This window comes from Peromyscus californicus, unplaced genomic scaffold, assembly GCF_007827085.1.
Source record: "Peromyscus californicus insignis strain IS unplaced genomic scaffold, ASM782708v3 Scaffold_4__1_contigs__length_199733344, whole genome shotgun sequence".
NCBI lineage: Eukaryota > Metazoa > Chordata > Mammalia > Rodentia > Cricetidae > Peromyscus > Peromyscus californicus.
In genome coordinates this window covers 176,607,163-176,626,136 of record NW_026294562.1, presented here as the reverse complement: position 1 = coordinate 176,626,136, position 18,974 = coordinate 176,607,163, and the positions used below count along the sequence as shown (strand labels likewise).

Genomic DNA, 18,974 nt, shown 5'->3' with positions numbered 1-18,974 from the left:
CTGATCCATCTCTCCAGCCCCAAGAAAAGATTCTGCGATAGAGAGATGCCTAGGGGAGGGCTGTACTTCTTAAGACAGCATCACCCGCAAGTGTCTGGACTCTGGTCACATATTCAACTCTGTTTTTTTTTTTTTTATTTTTTGGAAGTTTCTGACATTACTTTGTTCAGAGGAACTTATTTTTTCTCTTTTCTTGCAAAATCACAAGATGCTTTCCAGGGCTCATCAGAAAAGATTACAGCTCTCAAAATAAAACCATAGTCCACAGGGGAGCTAGGGCATGCTTCAATCTGCACCCAAAGTTTATAGCTTTGTTTGTGAGATTCTCCAGAAAACCGCCTTTAAAATTCTTTAAAGTTTGCAGTTTACAGCTTTGAAAAAATCATGGCCACAGATGCTTCAGAGTTGTGCAAGGTTCGCTGCTATTTCAACCTTCGTGTTGAAAACAGCTCTGAGGATAAGGAATGCTGGTTTTTGTAGGCAGCCATCAGAATAAACAGGTGTTTGTTCTGGGGTTTGTGTGTGTGTTTGTTGTTCGGTTTTGGATGGGAGGAAGGTGGCATGTGTGCCACAGCACTCGCCTGGAGGTCAAAGAACAACTGGCAGGAGACGTTTTCCCCCTTCCACTGTGTGGGTCCCGGGTATTAACGGGTATTAACGGGGTTGCCAGGCTTGGTGGTGAACTCTTTCTTGACCCGCTGAGCTAGCGTGCTGGCCTGCAAATCTTGACGGTGCTGGAATTCTTGACTCTAACTGGCGACTCAGCCAGACTCTGGTGAAGGCGCCTTTCCCTTTCCATGTACATCTACTTAAATGTCCCTCTTTCTACATCTGACAGTGTCAGAGGCTCAAGACAGCCAGATGTGGTGGTGGTGGTGGTGGTGGTGGTGTGAAGGCTGGTCATCCCAGCACTGGAAGGGGGCCTGAGGCAGAAGGATCACCATGTGTTTGAGGCCAGCCTGGGCTATGGAATGAGACCCTGTCTTCAAAAAACAAACAAACAAAAAAAAACTAGAGATAGGTGGAGCTCACCTTTGGGCTTGAGAGGTGGCTTGGAAGGAGAGCACTTTTTCGGATCCTCCAGTGAGCTGGAGCATGGCTCATTGGTCGAGCCCCTGCCTAGAATCTTCCAGTGAAAGGCTGGGCTCTGGCTCAGTGGCAGGGCTCTTCCCTAGGATGCTCAAAGCCTTGGGTTCCATTCCCAAAGGGGAAGTGTAGTTAAAAGGGACCTGGGATTTCCAAACCCCAGAAGAAGAAAGGTAGTTGACACTTGGCCAGAACGCAGCCCCTCCAGAGGTCCAGAGCCGGCGGCGGGAGCGGCGGGCCTCTCCAAACCACGCAGCGGGCAAATGGCCAGCTTTATGTGCGGGACTGTCCCAGCACCAGTTCTGGGTCTTGGGTCTCAGGAGCTGCTCAGTGCTGGGCCAGCAGGGGTGGCTGGTGACCAGGACTCTGTTCCTGTGTTCATGTCCAGACCAGGCCAGCTGACTGCCTCAGCTGAGACCTGTTGTCTCCTCTCCCAGTCTGCCTGCCTGCCTCCCCACCCCGTTCTTCCTCACACAAGTTCTATTTACACACCTCATTGGAGCCTCCTAGTTTCTGTCTCTACCCTGTAAACTTGCCCTGTCTGTCACCCCTGCTCCCTGTCAGGACCTCTGTCTGCCACATTCTGTATGACTCCAACAGGACCAACTGCTCCCTCTACCTGCGCGCCCTATGCACCCTCCCCCACTCCCCCAATCTCTTTCTTTCTCTGGGTCTCTGTCCCTCTTTTCTAAGTCTCTCTCTCCTCCCCACCCCACTTCCTGTGCCCTTATTTCAGCCCAGCCTCCATTTTCAGAAGACAGAAGCCCCACCCCCACCCCAGACTGTGCCCTGCTCCCTCAGGCTGCCCCAGAGCCTCTCAGCCTCCACACCAGTGCCCAGGTTCCTCTGCCACCTCCTCCTCCTCCTCCTCTCCTTCCTGTCCATGGAACCTCAAGGCCTGGCCTAGCCGTCTCTGAATTTCCTTGTCCCCACACACATACAGCAGTGGGTTGAGGAAGCAAGTTGATGCCAGCAGAGTGAGCCCCAGAGGTCTCAGCAACACCCACACATCCCCCGGCTGCAGTCTGGGCCCCCACATGCCCAGGAACTTGAGCAGCATCAGAAGGTGGAAGGGGAACCAACAGACGAACAGCATGGCTGCAGTGGCTCCTGGCAAACTCAGCATTGGAGGCCTCCCGGAGACCCTGGCCAGCTGGAGCTGCTCCCCGCACCACACTGTGGAAGACACTCAGTACCCCCAGTGGCACCCCAAACCCAAACACCAGCTGATCAAGCACAGGGCTCCAGGCCAAGGGGTCCTGGCCATGCCTGGGGGATTCCAGGGTCATTGTCCTGTTGAAAGGGTCCCTCCAGCCATTTCCATCCCTCCAAGTTCCCAAGGCTCTCCCAGCCAGGCCCAGCAGAAGGATCCAGAACCCACCAGCACAGATAACTATTTGGCGAACTGCACAATGACCCAGTGCCCAGGAAGGTCGGAGCAAGGAGGTACAGTGGTCAGCAGCCACATGAGTCAGCAGCCGGCCGCTGGTACTGAAAGCCAAGAAGGCCAGACATGGATCCAGGTGGCAAAAGGTGAGGCCCAGAGGCCAGCAGCTGTGGGTCCAGGTGAGGCCGAGAGGTAGGAGCCCCAGGAAGACGATGTCAGCTATGAGCTGGTGGCCAAACCAGGCTGCAGACAGAGGGGCAGGAAGGAGGGATCCTCTAGCCTGGGCCAGCAGGCTGTGGCTGGCCATGTCCAGGAGGTAAGAGACAATTGTCACCAGAGAGTAGAGGAGAAAGAGAATCGCCCAGGGCAGGTACAGAGTCTCCAGAGGTGCTGGCTGCTGCATCTCTGCAGGGTCCTCCTCCATGGCTGTAGGAGCTGGAGAGAGAGAGACAAAGCCTCCACACCAGAGCACACACATAACCCCGCCCCGTTGTCCCAAGCCCCCGGATCTGTGCCTCAGGGCCAGTCCCAGCGCCCCCAGAACCCTGGTGCCATTCTCTCTTCCTTTGTTCCTGTGACCTGTCACCAGTCTCCCGTCTTGACAAATCATGCCTCCATCATCCTGACCCAGCTCAGCCCTCACCCTCCTCTCCAATGACCCCCAAGTCTGTCCTGATAAGCAGGGCTGACGTCTGCACCCTCCACTGTGCTATCCCTTCTGTTTTCCTGGTGCTCCTATGTAAAGTCCCAGCTCCTGAGTCTAAGAAGGGAATCTCCTACCCGGCCTTCCCCTTCTCACCTATGACCCCCTCCTGTCTGACCCTCGCTCTCCAGGCCCTCCGCTTCATCCCTACCACCTCCCTCCCTTCTGAAGAACACAGACACTTCAAGTTCAAGGCCCGCCCCAGAGATTATGGATGAAAAGCCCCACCAAGGCCATGAGGAGGATTCAGGACCTGGACCCTGTCCCATCCCTCAGTCCTCTGACCTCTTGGGTGTTGGCTCAGGTTTTAGACCCAGGTCTTACCACCACTTACCCCCGCCCCCATCCCCTCATGCCCTGAGCTTACCAGTCAGTGGGTGTGGGGTGTCTCCGAAATACCCAAGCAGCATCTGGTGGTCTGGTCTTCTCTTGACCCAAAGTTTAAATGCATGGTGAGCTCACAAATAAAAAAGGGAGTCAGACCTGGCTGGAAACCAGAGAGACCACCCAGCCAGACTAAGTCTGGGCCTCAGTTCCCCTCTCTGAGAATGGAAGGAATGGCTAGTTCATCTGAGTATCCCCAGGGAGGGTCAGAGCCCCTCAGGGTCTGTGTGTTGTGACTACCCACCTCACCAGCCTCCTGGCCACCACTTCCCTTCCTCCTGCACTGTAGTTCCTAGAATAAGCCACACACACACACACACACACACACACACACACACACACACACACACACACACACACACCCTGTCCCTGCTATCTTAACATTCTGGTGTATCTGGCTTGATCTTGTTACTGCAGATACCATACTCCTGTTCACCCTTCAAAACCTCATTGAATGTCACCTGTCACCTTCTTGAGAAGCCCTTCTCTGACTATCACTTATTTTATCAGGCTGGGAGAATGTCACTGTCCTTGAATGCAGGGTCCATCAAGAATGGACTATTCAAGAATGAGTTCCAGCCACACCTTGAGTAAGGAGCTAGGTATCTACTCTGTGCAGGCTACATTTTTTTAAGGATTATTTTTTATTTTATGCATATGGGCATTCGGCCTGCATCCATGTCTATGTACCAAGTGTGTGCAATGCCTGTGGAGGCAAGGAAAATGTGGCAGGTCCCCTAGAACTGGAGTTACAGAAGTCTGTAAGCCACCGTGTGGGAGTTTGGAACTGAACCTGGGTCCTTCGGGGGAGCAGCCCATGCTCTTAACTTCCAAGCCATCTCTCCAGCCCGGAGCACTATGATCTTAATAACACCTGGACTGTGTGAGTGAGACTTGGGTGAATACAGTCGGTGGAGCACTGGCCTAGCCAGCAGAAAGCCCTGGGTCCAGAGCTTAGTGACACAGGCCTGCAATTCCAGAACTTGGGAGATGGAGACAGGAGGATCAGAAGTTCAAGGTCATCCTCACCTATATAGCAACTGTGAGGCCAGCCTGAACTGCGTAAGACCTGGAAAAAACAAAAAAAAAGACAAGACAAGACGGCTTAGCAGGTGAAGATGGCTATTGCAAACCCTAGTGGTCTAAGTTTGGTCCCGGGAAACTACAAGTTGTCCTCCGACCTCCACACAAGTGTGAAGTGCCTTTACACCCCTAAGTAAACAGATAAACGCAATTTTTAAGTTTAAAATTTGATTTGATGTTTATAAGGGTTTTGCCTGCCTATAAATCTCTGCACCACGTGATTTACCTAAAAAGGGAGGCCTGGAGAGTGTGGCTGGGCTGCGGTGTTGGGGAAGAGGAAATGGTGGCAGCTTAAGCCAGGCTTTGGGGTTGGTGTGGGAAGTGGGGGAGGGGGACAAGGAAGGAGAAGGGGTGTGGAGTTGAGCCTGCAGTCTGCTCCCACCCCAGCCCTGCACTACCCACTCTGCCCATCAACTTTTTGCCAAGCCCCTGGTCTGGGCTCTCCACCCGAAGGCTGCCTCCCCTGCCCCTAGGTCTGGCTCCAAGTCCTGTTCTGCTCGCCCACTCGTGGGCCCTAGAGGCATCTTTTTGCCACCTCCCCCAATCCTCTCCTGCTCCCAGACCTCACATAGCCCCCAGAACCCTGAGACAAATCCTAACCCCCCAGCCTGACCCATCACAGAGACCTCTTCCAGCCCTGGCCGGCCCAGCCTCTCCTCCGGACCCTGGCTTGGCTTTGGGGCTGATCTTGGTGCCCAGGGTCTAAACCTCCGGGATGGTGATGGCGCCTGCACACAGGAGGCCGCAGGGACTGTGTCCTTCCCTTCTCTTCCAGTCTTTTTCCTTCTTCTTTTCAGTGCTGCCCTGGATGTGGACTAGATGGCCTTGTACACACTCCCAGCTCATTCTATTGCTGAGCCATGCCACCGGGCCCTCACTACGGGATCCTGGGCAGGGGCTCTAATGCTGAGACACACTCCTAGTTGTTTTTTTTGTTTTTAAAACAATAACACTAAGTTAAGTTGCCCAGAACAGCCTTGAACTCAGAATCCTCCCGCCTTCAGGTAGGTAGAATGACAGACTGCCCTAGCCCGAGGCCCCGTTTTCAAAGCCTGCGTCCCAGTCCTGTAGCTCCCAAACTGGAAGGAGTGTGGAGCACAGCCTCAATCACCACTGTTAGGGATGGGTGTGACCGGGGGTCATAGACAAGAACGAGAATCAGAATTCACACCTGGTGTGAGAGGACAACTCACTACAGGATCCCTGGGTCTTGAGGTCGAATCTTGCCTGGGCAGTGGGTCTGCCAGACCTTCTGAACAGTCACAGGATGAGAAAACTCAGGCTCTGAGGGAACAGCCATCCGCCCTGCGCCTGTTCTCAGAGCAGGTTCCACGCTGGGTGGGGGCACGTCAGGGGACGAAGAGCTCGTGACAACTATTTCCCAACATGGGTGACGGAACCGGCCCGGACTGGGGACTCTGCCTCCTGCCACCTTCCAGGAGACACAGGCGGTGGATAAGAGCGAAGCCTTCCTCACTGAGGAGCTGGCTTCCACACTGTGTGCTGCAAGCTCCTGGAGCTTCGATCCACAGGGAAGGGGCCCGTGCACCTACTGTGTGCTAGGTCAGTGCTTGTTGGAAAAGGAGAGTGAACAGTCTGGTCTACAGAGCGAGTTCTATGACAGCCGGAGCTGTTACACAGAGAAACCCTGCCTTGAAAAACAAAACAAAAAACAAAAAACAAAAAAAAAAAGGGAAAAGGAAAAGAGAGTGAAAAGAGAAGTTACAGGCTCTCAAGGGCAGTGGCGGGCCTGCTGGGTGAGTCAGCCCCTCCCAAGATATTAGCTGCTCCTCCAGGTGTCAGGCCCTTCCCCTCAAATATTAGCACCGCCCCTAAGATATTGGCCCCTCCCCATTGCCCACCTGTTTACCTGACAGGCGCCCTATGAACTTGATTCAGTGCATTAATGGAGTCACACCCATCAAGCCCTGACCCCATCACTTCCTTGCTATGTGACCCTCAGTAAGTGACTTCATCTCTCTAAGCTAAATATTCTCATCTGTGACAAGAGGGTCAAGGTGCTCACTCCAGCAGCTTGCATGCATAGAGATGTCTGTCTGGGACTTAGGATGCAGTGAGCACCTTTGAGCACCATCAACTGACAAAATAGTCATTTTTCGCATGGGATCTTGTTAGAGTAGTTCCGGTCCAGTGCACAGAGGGTAGCCTGCTGTCCCCAGGGAGGTCTCTGTGACTTCTGCAACCACAGAGGCTAAGCTTCTCATCAGGAAGCCTGCTCAGGATCCCACTCTCCCTTCCAGAGGAAAGCAGATCCAAGACTGACAGGGTGGCTCAGCAGGGAGAGGCCCATGGGAACCAAGTGAGTGGGAACAGTGAGAACTGAGGGAGTGAGAACTGAGGAGTGGGAACAGTGAGAACTGAGGGAGTGAGAACTGAGGGAGTGAGAACTGAGGGAGTGGGAACAGTGAGAACTGAGGGAGTGAGAACAGTGAGAACTGAGGAGTGGGGACAGTGAGAACTGAGGAGTGGGAGCAGTGAGAACTGAGGAGTGGGAACAGTGAGAACTGAGGAGTGGGAACAGTGAGAACTGAGGAGTGGGAACTGTGAGAACTGAGGAGTGGGAACAGTGAGAACTGAGGAGTGGGAACAGTGAGAACTGAGGAGTGGGAGCAGTGAGAACTGAGGAGTGGGAACAGTGAGAACTGAGGAGTGGGAACAGTGAGAACTGAGGAGTAGGGACAGTGAGAACTGAGGAGTGGGGACAGTGAGAACTGAGGAGTGGGAACAGTGAGAACTGAGGAGTGGGAACAGTGAGAACTGAGGAGTGGGGACAGTGAGAACTGAGGAGTGGGAACAGTGAGAACTGAGGAGTGGGAACCATGGGAACTTTGGGAAATGAGAGAACCCTGGGAGTGGGCCCTGGGACCTGAGGAAACTATGGGAACTATAGGAAGTGAGAGAACCCTGCGAATGGGCCTGTAGGTGTCAGACCATTCTGGACTCACCCTGTACCTGGTTTCCAGGAGCCACCTCGCAGCACCCTTGTTTCCCAGGCTCACTAGGTAAAAACCCATTTTCCTCCATCCACACTCTCTTTCAACTTTGGTGCATGTAGAAACAGAGAGGCAAGAGAGACAGTGGGCCACGGTGGTGCACACCTGATTCCAACATTTCAGAGGTAGAGGCAGAAGGACCAGTGGTTCAAGGCTAGCCACAGCCACATAGTGAGGTTGGGGCTAGCCTGAACTACATGAGACAAGAGAGCTGAAGACAGAGGAGGCGCGTGTGCAGAGCAAGCACAAGCAATGTCTGCTCCCACCGCAGAGTCAATTTCCCACCAAGACCCTGTCCTCCTCAGCTTCTGTCAATGTCTCCTTTCAACTTGTCCTGCGTTTATTTTGTGGGTCTTTTTTTTTTGCCTCTTGAATCACTTCCTAATTTCCTTTTGGACCTTGTTTTCTTCTGAGATTTAAATCTACAGCTCCTCCTCTGAGGATGACTTTGATGGTTCCAAATGAAGTGCAGCTTCTGCTTATCAATCCTCAGAGCACGGGAATTCTTTTAAAGGGCATTCTGCAGCATCCAAGGGCGTCAGAGTCCTTCCCCTTTCAAAAAAAAAAAAAAGATTTACTTTTATGTGTAAATTAAAAATAACTAGTATGGCTGTTTTGCCTGTAAGCCCCTCAAGGCCTGGGAGTGGCCAGCCCCCCACCCCCACCCCTGAGGATACTCTAACAGCTGGATCCAGCCCCTTGAGACAACCAAGCTCTGCCCTACAGAGTAAAAAGCCCAAGATCAGGTTACAAAATCCCACCAATCCCAGACCAGCTCGGAAAGCTCTGCCCACGCCCCCAAGAAACCCTATATAAAGCCTGCCTCCCACACAGTTCCTTACTGCTTCTCTCACAAGCAGAGGCAGCCTCCCTCCGGTGTCTTTACTAATACATCTCTTGTGTAAGGTTTGCTGTGCTGTGTGACTTTGTGGTATTCCTTGGCTCTGACTGCCAGGATACCTTTCCCCTCATGTGTATCTGTGCACTGTCTGCACACAGTGCCCTCAGAAGCCAGAAGAGGGTGTTGGATCCCCTGGAACTGGAGTTACAGATAGTTGTAGGCTGCCATGTGGAGCTTGGGGTCCAGCTGGAGTCCTCTGGAAGAGCAGCCAGTAACTCTTAACCACTGCACTCTCTCCTGCTCCTCCTTTTTTGTTTTTATGTGAGTGTGTGTCTGTGCAGAGGTATGTGCATGTGAGTGCAGTGCCTACAGGGGTCAAAAGAGGGCGTCAGAACACCTGAAGCTGGAGTTACAGGCAGCTGAGAGCCTCCTGGTGTGAACTGTGGAGTGATACTGTGGTTATTCAGTTGAAATTACCTTGTTCTCAGATAAGACTGCAGGATTTACAGATAAATATCATGATCCACACTTATATGCAGGCTTTCAGGAGACTCAGGAAACTTCCTGTAATAGACGATCTTGTCGTCTTATTGCTTTTCTCTGATTCTTCTTTGTTTGCTTTGCTTTTTTAAGTTTTTAAATTAGCAGATATTAATTGCACACAATAGTAAGTTTTATTATGACATATTCTTTCATGTTTATAATGTAATGTTTAATCATATCCATCCCTGTTTCTCTCTCTTGTCCTCTCCCACTCCTACTGAATCCTTTTCTTTCCCAATTAGTCCCTGTTGTGTGACATTCATTATTCCTGGGGAGATATAAACAAACATCCACTCACCCTGAATAAGGAACTGACGACACCCCAAAGAACAGATGCCACAAAAAGTCCATCTTGGTGAACTGATGAGTTTTATTGGGGCTACTCACAGGGATATGGGTGAAGGTTAAGTACAGGAGCAGAAATGACTCAAAGACAGCTTACTTTGACAAAGTCCATCCCAGCACAGGTAACAGCTCACAAACCCTGAGCACACTGCAGTCTGTAGACAGCTCAACAGGTTAGAAGGTGTCTCTCCCAGGCAGCTCAGTTGGTCTGAGAGTTACTTTCAGTAGTCCTAAATGCTTATGTATACTTGGGGAGGGAGGAGCCTAGTGAATCTGGTCAGTTTCAGGGACTTCCTGAAGCCTTTGAGTTGTTTACTTCCTAGATTAAGGAGCTTCCCTCCAAAATGGAAGGTTTTTAATCTCAGAGGAAATTTGCTACAAGACAGTCCTCTGTGGTTAATCTTGGTTGTCAATTTGACTGCGTCTGGAGTAAGATGGCTGCCCAAGAAAAGATGCTTGCTTGCCAAAAGGTGCCTGATGCCTTGAATTAGATTCTCCAAAACCCACATGGTGGAAATTAGAGAGTCCACACCAGAAAATTGTTTTCTGACTTCTACATGTATGCCATAGCATGTACACATGTGTACATGTGCATGCGCATGCACGCACACACACACACACACACACACGAGAGAGAGAGAGAGAGAGAGAGAGAGAGAGAGAGAGAGAGAGAGAGAGAGAGAGACTGACTCCTGAGGTTGATTCGTGATAGTATAGGGTCATCTGTGAGCTAGACTTTGCAGTCTCTCTCCTCAACCTGGGTGTCAGCATCCCAGGACTTCTGAATGTGGACACAGAAGCGTCTCACACAGCTACTGTGAGGGGTACAAAATGGCTGTTCTGTTTCCTCTGTGCAATGTCACTTTGCAGATCTTCTCTTGGAGAGGCAAGGCCTGTCCCTCGTGCCTGGATTCTGCAGTGTCTCACTTGTAAGGCCCTCTTCCAGTGGGCCTGGGAGATGCTCGGTCACTACACTGTGGCCTTGGAAAGCACGAGGGCCTCGGTTCAATCTCTGGAACCCACATTAAAAAGCTCAGATGTGACTTTGCACACTTGTAAAATCTGGTGCTAGCAGAGGTCAGAAGAGGGTGCCGGATGCTCTGCAAGTGAAGTTACGGATAGTTGTAAATTATATGGGTGCTGGGAATCAAACTTGGATCCACTGTAAGAGCAACAAGTACTCTGAACTGCTGAGCCATCTCTCCAGCCCTGTGTGGGTTTCATATTTGTAGACCTTTAAACTTGAAAGGGGATGTTCGTCAAATAGCAAAAACTGCCTGAAACATTCCATTTCTAGTCAAACGGAGGAAGGATGGACAGAGCGCTTTCATTTAAGGTCGCTTTAAGGAAGTTACATTTACTATCCATACTTACAGCCTATTGGCCAGAAGTCAGTTACATGTTTGTATATAGCTGCAAAGGAAATGCCATCTTTCTCTTCCACAGTTCACCGTGTGGGAAATGGATGCTGATGTCTATGCTAGAAGGTTTTTGATGATGGATTGCTGGGGGACTTTCTAGAAGTAGAAGCAGGTCTCAGAAGTTAATGTATTTGTTCATAGACTATGAAAGAGGATGTGATAGTTTGAATGTAATTGGCCTCCATAAGCTCATAGGGAGCGGCCATACTAGGAGGTGTGGCCTTGTTGGAGGAGTGTGTCACTGTGGGGGAGGGCTCTGAGGTTTCTGATGCTCAAGCTACACTCACTGTGAACACAGATTCCGGCTGCCTGCCTATCAAGATGTAGGACTCTCAGCTCCTTCTCCGGCACCATGCCTACCTGCACACTGCCATGTCCCACCATGACAATAATGGACTGAACCTCTGAAACTGCAAGCCACCCCAGTTAAATGCTTTTCCTTGGAAGAGTTGCCATGGTCATGGTGTCTCTTTACAGCAATAGAAACCCTGATTAAGACAGAGGACTTCCAGTCTGAACCCGAGGGCTTCCACCCTCTGTTGGAGCACTGGTCTCAGGGACAAGATGACTGATAAAACCCTCTTCTCCAAACACTCTGGCCAGACAGAAAACCCCTGGTGATGGACATGTAGAGGAGGGGGTTGAGGTAGCTGTTGAAGCAGCCCAAAGAGAAGGCAGCCCATGAGATGAGCAGCATCTTGGGGTAGTAGGGTTGCTGCAGAGACGTCAGCAGCACTGACTTCAACAAGAGCACCACATTAAGAGGGAACCTAGATTAGGAGTACAGCCTCTGCCTAGAATCCCCCACTGAAGGGCAGGGGTGTGGATCAGTGGTAGAGCCCTTGACTAGGAACCCCCAGTGAGGGCTGGGGTTTGGCTCAGCCATAGAGGGCATGTGTGAGGCCCTGAATTCAATCCCCAGAACAAAAACAAAAGCCAAACAAGAGGATTGGGAGAAGCTCTGAGAGTCTACTCTACTCTAAAAGCACATGCTGTGACCCCAGCATTCGGGAGGTGTGGGATACATGCTAATCTGAGGCTAACCTTCAGAGGGGAGGTGCATTTCCAGAAATACTGACGTCAAATTTACTAAATGGGTGGAAGCGATGGATTTACAGATACATGTATCAGCTCCCAGTCTGATAGGAGTGTGGCACTAGGGACAGAACAGATTTGTCATTGCAGGCTGCACCATGCATGTGGAGAAAAGGCTACAAGACAGAGCGGGCCTGGAGAGGCAGCTCGGCTGGTAAATCCCTGCTGCACAGTCACGGGGAGCTGCGTTCAGTCTCCAGCACCTACACAAAAGCCTTGGCTTGCTAGTGCAAGTTTCTCATCCCATCACTGGAAGGCAGAGACAGGAGGATCCCTGGGACTCCCTGGGCAGACACTCCAGCTGACTCAACCCTAGGACAGTGAGAGAGCCTGGGTGGTGATCAGGCATCTGAGCAAGGATGGCCAATGTCAACTTCTGGCTCTGACCATGCAGAGGAGGGAAGCCAGGCCTTTGGACACATTAATCGAACACTTTCTCACTAAGCTGTGGCCCCAGTCCCTGGTCTGAGACTATGTCTTCCATGCTCAAACTGGCCATCTCTATCTCTGCCTCCTGCGTACCAGAGTTACAGGCATATGTCATAACACCATACCTTGGGCGATTTCCTCACCCACACCTGTCTTCCCTTCCCCACTCCTCACCCCCCAAACTCCCCAAGCCTGCCAAGCACATCTAGACCCCATCACATACTTTATGATGCATTGGAATAGCGGGCCAGAGTCGGGCCAAGGGGTTCTGACTCTGATATCTGTCTGTCCAATCAGCCCAAGCTGAGGCTCAGGGCAGGGGTGGTATAGAGCTGGAAGCAGCTGATGAAGTTGGGAGCAGATTAAGTTCCAGGAAAACATGTTGAGCAAGTGTCATGGTGACCCCAAAGATCAGTATCAAGACTGAGGGACACGATACTCAATGTAAGGCCTGGATCCTGAGGTCTAAAGAGCCATCTCCCAGACATGTTATGTGTGTCTGGGCTCTTCTCCTCCAATCATAAAATCAGTTAAGATGTGCAAAGGACTAGATGAGTGCCCAACACAAAGCAGATGTGCAATTAAATACAATTGGCTCTCCTTAATAAAAGTAACTTGGCGGGGGCAGGAGGGGAGGGTTGAGAGATGGCTCGGCGATTAGGAGTGCTTGCTGCTCTTGCCAAAGAACCGAGTTTAGTTCCCAGCAGTGGTGTTACATGGTTCACAACCACCTGTAACTCCAGCTCCAGGGGCTCCAATGCTCTCCTCTGGCCTCTGTGGACACTGCACTCATGTGTACATACACAGACACAGACTTACACACACACATACATAATTAAAAGTAAAAGGCCCATCATAGCCGGGCAGTGTGGCACACACCTTTAATTTTAGCACTTGGGAGGGAGAGCCAGGTGGATCTCTGAGTCTGAGGCCAGCCTGGTCTACAGAGCAAGTTCCAGGACAGCCAGGGCTACACAGAGAAACGGTGTTAAAAAAAAAGAAGACTCATCAAGACAAACAGAGGACATTCATGTTTCATATACATCTTCTACTTGCAGCCTGATGGTAACTTCAGAATTTTCACAGGTATGTTGAGACTGTGACCCTCCTATTGTGGGGATTTATTAAGGCAACTCCATGTAGTTAAAAAGGAGGTTTATTTTGGGGTAACTTACACCAGTAAAGGGGTTGGTTACAGGATCTGGGAGAGGCGGAGTGCAGTCCAGTGGTGTTCTCTGGAGAACTCTGCTCGGTCTACCATCCAGCATCCAGGATCACAAGGAACCAAGAGGGCTAGCACATCCGGATCTCGGGTCTTAAGGGCTCCCATCTTGGCCCCACCCCAGGGGTGTGGCATCATAGGTAGGCGGAGCAGGTAATAGAAGCCTCATTGGGGTAGTACTTCCAGGTCAAAGCTGTAACAGCTGCCCACTACACCCTCCCCTCAAGACAGGGAAGAATTTTGCACTGTGTCACACCAATGCTCACAAAGCTCTGGGTTTCAAACACTGTGGGTTTCAATTTGAGGATTAGGAAAGCCGTATAACTAAAATATTCTCAAAATGCTTCAATTGCCACTGGAAGGGTGGTACACCCTCACTCACATTCAGGAGGCTGATGCAGAAGAACCACAAGTTTAAAGTCAGCATAAGCTCCATGGTGAAACATGTCTCAAAAGCACAAAAAGAGAAACTAGGGAGATGCCTCAGTGCAAAAGAGTGCAAGGTATGCAATCAAGAGTCCTGGAGTTCAAATCCACATCTCCTTGTCATAGCAGGCACAGCCAAGCACGCAAGTACAACCCAGCTCTGGGGTAAGGAAGCAGGCAGAACAACCAGTGAGCGCTGGGGTATGGCTCAGGGGTGAGCCCCTGCCTAGACTCTCCTAGTGAGGGGCTGGGGTGTGGCTCAGTGGTGAGCCCCTGCCTAGAATCCCCCAGTGAGGGGCTGGGGTGTGGCTCAGTGGTGAGCCCCTGCTTAGACTCTCCTAGTGAGGGGCTGGGGTGTGACTCAGTGGTAGAACCTCTGTCTAGAATGCCCCAGTGAGGGGCTGGGGGTGTGACTCAGTGGTAGAGCCCCTGCCTAGAATCCCCCAGTGAGGGGCTGGGGTGTGGCTCAGTGGTAGAGCCCCTGCCTAGAATCCCCCAGTGAGGGGCTGGGGGTGTGGCTCAGTGGTAGAGCCCCTGCCTAGAATCCCCCAGTGAGGGACTGGGGGTGTGGCTCAGTGGTAGAGCCCCTGCCTAGAATCCCCCAGTGAGGGGCTGGGGGTGTGGCTCAGTGGTAGAGCCCCTGCCTAGAATCCCCCAGTGAGGGGCTGGGGGTGTGGCTCAGTGGTGGAGCCCCTGCCTAGAATCCCCCAGTGAGGGGCTGGGGGTGTGACTCAGTGGTGGAGCCCCTGCCTAGAATCCCACAGTGAGGGGCTGGGGTGTGACTCAGTGGTAGAGCCCCTGCCTAGAATCCCCCAGTAAGGGGCTGGGGTGTGGCTCAGTGGTGGAGCCCCTGCCTAGAATCCCCCAGTGAGGAGCTGCGTGTGTGACTGGCATGCCCACCCTTCATCACTCAAGGAAGGGCAGCACACAGCATGTTTGCTCTCATTCCCAGCCTTTTGAAGATTCATTATGACAGATCAAATTCGCTACATAGCGTCTTGTGTTTTCTTCCTTTTTAAATCTTGCTTTTTGTTGGGATTGTGAATGCTATTTTTAACATTTTATGTCATGAAGTATTGCGGCATGGGTGTGTGGGTTCACGTGGGTCTACAGGAAAGAAGATTCAGAGGCACTTTAAGAATGAATCTAGCCTTTCATGGTTGCCGGGGGGTCCAGCGTCTTAAGGACTGAAGCACTTTCCCTTTGTCCAGGGCATTTTTATTTTTCTCAATATTTAAAGTTTAGCCAGTCGATTTCTATGTGCTCAAAGCAACCTGAAAGGAGCTCCCCAAAATACAATGCCAAGTGCAAACTCCTCGATTTGTCAGGTACCATGATTTTCCGGGTTTCCTGAAGCAAGTTTTGCATAGGCTTCATATCCTTGGGAGACTCTCAGACAAGATTCACATAGAGCATCTAGTTAAACAAAAGATGGATTAGATCTAGGTGCTATTCTCTGGAGCCAGGCCAGGAGTACCTCAGCAGGAATGCAGCCACAATTTTATAATTGCTTATTGATAGCATAAAGAAATGAAATGATTTTACTATCTTCTTAATTAATGTGTGTGTGTGTGTGTGTGTGTGTGTGTGTGTGTGTGTGTGTGTGTGTGTGTGTGTGTGTTTCTGTGCTGCATGCAGCCCCCAGAGGAAGATGTCAGGTCATGCTTCCCACAGTTACTCCATCAAGACAGGATTTCTTACTGTTACTGGAGATGGCTGACTTGGGGCTAGCCTGGCTGGCCAGCAAGGCCTGTGACATCTCCTGTGTCCACTTCCGTCAGTACTGGGGTTCCAGGCATGCATGGGCATGCTAGCCTTTCACAGGGGCTTACATGTGTGTAGCAAGCACGCTCCTCTGCTACGCTGTGTCCCCAGCCCCTCACACAGACTTTGTATGCTGCTCTCATAACTGGAGACTCTCTGATCTCTGTGTATTTGTCCTAGTTTTTGTTCTGGTTGATTGACAGATAGTTATATCACATTCAAATAATGACAGCTTGTTCGGTTCCCTTCTGGTCTTTGGGCCTAGAAACCCAACCCAGAATCTGTACACACCTAAGACGCATTCTCCACCACTAAACTCCACGTGTGTGTGTGTGTGTGTGTGTGTGTGTGTGTGTGTGTGTGCATATGAGTGAAGTGCCCAAAGAGGCCACAAAAGGGCATTGTTTCCCCCTGAAGCTGTAGTACAGGCAGTTTGAGCCACTGTGTGGATGCTGGGATCCGAACTCTAGTCCTCTGAGTTGAGTGAGTACTCTGAACTGCTGAACCATCCATCTCTCTAGCCTCTTCTTTTCCTTTTCTTTCTTTATATTTCGGACAGGGTCTCATAGCCTATGTTGGCCTTGAACTCACTATGTCTGTAAGGATGAGTTTGAAATGCTCCTCCTGCCTCCACCTCTGGAGTGCTGAGATTAAAAGCATGCAGCATCACATCCAGTTTATGCAGTGGTGGGGACAGAATCCAGGGCTTAGTGCATGCTGGGTAAACCCTCCACCATCTGAGCCACATACCCAGCCAACATACACCACAATGTTTTGATTCACTTCAGATCCAAATCAATGGAGTTAGCTGATCACAGACCAATGCCTCTGAAGCCAAGAGCTAAAATAAATTTACCTGGCCGCCGCCACATTTCCTTCCATCTGCCATTCGGTGGCCCAGGATGAACCTGAATAAAAGGACCCTTACGTGCTTCCATCAGAAACCGGCTCCTTGGTGGTCTCTGGGGGTTTCTTGAAATGGGTACAACATTTGGTGCATTGGCCAGGAACCCCCATGACCCCATGGGGGACTCCAGACCGAAGGGTTCCCGACTGGCCAGTAAGCATGTCTCTAAGTGTCTGTGTACAATTTCATCTCTGTGGCATGCCTAGGTCTATGATTGTGATCAGGACCAGTAAATGGGTGAACACACCGCAGACCATGATCACAAGGGGCTGAAAGACATTTCAGACCCCATTAGTGGGTTTAGTGGGGGTGGAGAACCCCACATCTGTAGTAGAACCCCACATCTGTAGTATAAATGACATGGGTTGCTCCCATGGACCAGCATGAGGTTGGCGTCTTTTTGGTTTTGTCTGCAGGTGCCAGGAGAGCTGTTTTGTTGTCTTGTCTTATGTTGTAAAAAAAAGTTTTGTTTGCATTTCTGTTGAAATGTCCTACCTATATGAGTGTGTAAATGTGTGAGAAGTGTGGTCACATGTATGCGTGTTTTATGCCTGGGCTTGTGTGTGCATTGTGACTTCTGGGCCGGATGGCCAGCGGAAAGGATGGGGTCCCTTTGGTTGAGCTGGGACAGACTAACAGAATTCCCCCATTGCTTCCTTGCTCTCTGACCTGAGCTCAGCAGCGAATGCACTTCAATGAGTCCCAAGGGCGGCTGCACAACCCAGGGGCTACTACAGGGACCCAGGGTGCCACTGAGTGGGCTAGGCGGGCAGTGAGCACCACAGGGCCCAGACGCGGGTTTGAGGCCAGGCCCCTGCTCACTCAGGGAGCCATGGGGTGGAGGCTTTACAGCATGGTGAGGGTGGCGGTTCTGGCTGCCCCGCCCCCCGTCCCCTCAACCCCACCCCCCACCCCCACCCCCTGCCACAAGTCGAAGAGTTATGGGGCAGAGCTGGAGGGAGCCAGCAGGGGCCTCGAGGAGCTCAGAGTGTGCCTGAACCAGACCGGAGCTGGTGGAGAACTAAGTGCCCCTCCAGGGTCACAGCTGAGAAGTGGCCTACAGGTCTGTGGGCCCAGGCAGTCTGCCACTCTCGTGCACTTGAAAATCTGAGCTTAACAGTGATCTTCTGTCCCCATGGTGTGCCCCTTCTGGGGCCTCTTCCTCTCCCATGCTGATGGGTGGGGCTCCCAAGGCACACCCTGGGGCTGAACCTGAAGGAGGTTTAGCTCCAAGAGTGGAATGGAATGTCACTGCCTATGGTTGCTAAGCTACCACGGCTATGTTATAAGGCTAACCAACAGTTTCTTGTCTGTGGTTCAGTGCTGATGTAAATTTAGAGTTATTCTTGTTATAGTATATGCATGTATTTCTGTTTTTTGTTTAAAATATTGTAGCTTTACAACATATTCTAGATTACTGAGGGAAATCACAAGAAAGACTTTGGTGAAAGTTTCTGTTTAAAAAAGGAAGGAAAATACACATGCTTTTAACCAAAATCTGTAGTTCTTGGTGGGACTCAAAGGTATGAGTCCACTCCTGCTGTTTTACAGATACCCATTACCTGCTTTGTCTATTATATGAATTTGAGTACAGACTGGTAATGCTGATGTATCTAAAGCTTTTATGCCATTTTGTAAGGTAGCTCATGTAGGCCTCAGAGGATTAAAAGAGTCATAAAACTTGGATCCACTTCACAGAGGTCTGAAGGACCCCAGATAAGTGCAGCTTATTCCTAAGGATGATATTTTTTCTCTCTCTCCTGGTCTTGGGACTCCTGCTCTTCCCAATTACTAAGGCTATGTGCCTAAGTGTTCCAAATAAGTTCATAAATTTTAACTTCTGTTCCTGGTTTAAGTTTGTCTCAACAGGTTTCCACTTGGCTGGCAGACACCTCCAAGTTTCAGTTGCTGACTACGCTGCTCCGGACAACTATGAGCTCCAGACTTGCTAAAAGCTGACGTGGACCAGCCAACGTGATTGTCCCCTGTCTCCATGGGGTCAGATAGCCACATGCTTCTGACAGATGCCCCATTGCCTGGCCTTTGACCAACCTTTCAGCCTTTTTGGGGCCCTGACAATGGTGCCCCAACGCCAGCTTGTAGTAGTTCCAGAAGAGAATATGTCATCCCATGTTCCCTGTTCAGAAAAGGCTGAAATGCTGGGTCAAAAGGAAACTCCTCCCCACCTTTAATCCCAGCACTCAGAGGCAGAGGCAGGTGGATCTCTGTGAGTTTAAGGCCAGCCTGGTCTACAGAGCGAGATCCAGGAAAGGCGCAAAGCTACACAGAGAAACCCTGTCTCGAAAAACCGAAAAAAAAAGGAA

At 50.9% G+C, this 18,974-nt stretch overlaps 1 pseudogene; it reads right to left on the bottom strand.

Annotated features, from left to right (window-relative positions):
* Positions 1-1,781: 1,781 nt before the first annotated feature.
* On the bottom strand, positions 1,782-2,897 carry LOC128124103 (formyl peptide receptor-related sequence 4-like; annotated as a pseudogene).
* Between the last annotated feature and the right edge of the window lie 16,077 nt (positions 2,898-18,974).